The sequence below is a fragment of the Amphimedon queenslandica genome, unplaced genomic scaffold (assembly GCF_000090795.2).
Source record: "Amphimedon queenslandica unplaced genomic scaffold, v1.1 AMPQUscaffold_10486, whole genome shotgun sequence".
Lineage (NCBI taxonomy): Eukaryota > Metazoa > Porifera > Demospongiae > Haplosclerida > Niphatidae > Amphimedon > Amphimedon queenslandica.
The window spans coordinates 4,911-7,088 of NW_003549251.1; the positions used below are offsets into that span (position 1 = coordinate 4,911).

The 2,178-nt window shown below is 34.8% G+C and overlaps 1 long non-coding RNA gene across 2 annotated transcripts; it reads left to right on the forward strand.

Annotated features, from left to right (window-relative positions):
- The first annotated feature begins 447 nt into the window (after positions 1-447).
- On the forward strand, positions 448-1,817 carry LOC109590113 (uncharacterized). Of its 2 annotated transcripts, none has more exons than XR_002189151.1 (4): positions 448-615; positions 695-809; positions 1,435-1,676; positions 1,721-1,817. It is a non-coding gene; the product is annotated as an uncharacterized LOC109590113 (long non-coding RNA). The 2 variants fall into 2 exon arrangements; XR_002189150.1 differs by having other exon boundaries at positions 708-809.
- The last annotated feature ends 361 nt before the right edge of the window (positions 1,818-2,178 follow it).

Genomic DNA, 2,178 nt, shown 5'->3' on the forward strand with positions numbered 1-2,178 from the left:
CTCGTTTGCTTTGTGTTTGGTACATGTACATTCAAAAATGCCTTCATGACTGCTCACAATAGAGCATTGTCTAATAATGCTCATGCCCATACAGCATGCATGAGATTGATAGTATTGTTTGCATAACATACACGTACAGTATAGTAAATGAATGCATGCCCTCATGACTGCTCACAATAGAGCATTGTCTAATAACAATCATGACTTACATGTAATAGTGAGGACTAAGATACTGATTGAACATGGTTGGTACATATGTGTTGTTAGTAAAACTATGATACTCTTCCCTTTGCTCATTACATGTACCTCTATTGAGTTTGTATGTACATGTACAGTATATGAATATATGCATCTTCACTATCTTTCTTGTTCTCTTTCTCTTTATTTTTCCCTCAACCTTCCTAATCTCCCTCTCTTATCTTTTCCTATTTCTTTCCTTTTGTCCTTCTCCTTTTCCTCTCTTCAGGTTGTTATTATCTGCTACTATTCCTTAATCATTTTTAATGTCATTTTGTGAATGCTGATACAAGAAGACTCTCAATGGATCGAGTTGTTCATAAATTGTAAATCTTTGAGTTGTCATTGCACCAGCTCAAGTCCAGTGGTCATTGGCAGGTATAGATTAACCTCCTGGGAGCTAGAAGGGGAGGATAATTATGTTAACTATTACATGTATCTCATGATGTACATACAGTTTCTAATTGTAGGTATTATCGTATACTTGTTGTTACTGATGTTGAGCACACCATTCTATATATAGGACTGATCTCACACATGGGGGGAAATACAGTCTGGAAGAACCTCAATAGGTACACATGCACTAGCATTATGATAGCCATGGAAATATTTTGTTTGAATTTAAAACTTTTTACTATTGATATAACGTATATTTGTCCCAGTTTTGTTTGTGTGTGTTTGTGCATTGCTATAGTCATTATGGCCAATATATACTGTAGATGCTGCATTATTTGTTTGTTTTGTGTTTATACCATACAAAATGTCCTCACCACTGCTCACAATAGAGCATTGTCTAATAATGCTCATGACCATACAGCATGCATGAGATTGATAGTATTGTTTGTATAACATACACATACAGTATAGTAAATGAATGTATACCCTCATGACTGCTCACAATAGAGCATTGTCAATGCTCATTATTCATGAGTGAGGGCTAATTAAGATACTGCTTGAATATGGCTGGTTGATATGGTGCTATTTGGGTGTGGATTGGATATATGACTATCTTCTCTATGTACATTACCTATAATAAGTTTGTTATGTACGTGTACAGTATATGATTATGTGCATCTTCACTATCTTTCTTGTTGTCTCCCTCTCTATTTTTCCCTCAACCTTCCTCTTTCCATTCTCCCTCTCTCATCTTCTCTTATTTATTTCCTTCTGTCTTTCTCCTCCTTTTCCTTTCTTCAGGTTGTTATTATCTGCTACTATTCCTGAATCATTAATTCATTATTAAGGTCATTTTGTGAATCCCGGTACAAGAAGACTCTCAATCGAGTTGTTTATAAATTGTAATTAATCCTAACAGACTAATACATGTAACTATCTTTTGGACCACCTCAAGTTGGAAATTGGCAAGTATAGATTAACCTCTTAAAGCTAGAGAGAGGGTATAATTATGTTAATTACATTTTTGCTGGCTGCCGTTACAAGTATGATGTACATGTACATGTACATATTATTTCTATAATTGTAGGTATATATATATATATACTCAGAGTTATGTTGTTCTTGCTAATATTGAGCACTCAGGACTGATCACACGTGGGAGAAAATAGTCTTGAAGAAAGCCTAATTAGGTAGACTTATGTATGTTATGATAGCACAGTATTTGTTTTGATGTAATGTAAATTTGTCCCTGTTTTGCTTGTTATAGCCATTGTAAAGGTACTGCATTATTTGTTTGCTTTGTGTTTGGTACATGACATGTACATTCAAAAATGCCCTTATGACTGAATATATGCCCTCATGACTGCTCACAATAGGCATTGTCCAATGATGCACATGACCATACAGCATGCATGAGATTGATAGTATTGTTTCCATAACATACACATACAGTATAGTAAATGAATGTATGCCTCTATGACTGCTCACAATAAAGCATTGTCTAATGATGCTCATGACCATACAGCATGCATGAGATTGATAGTA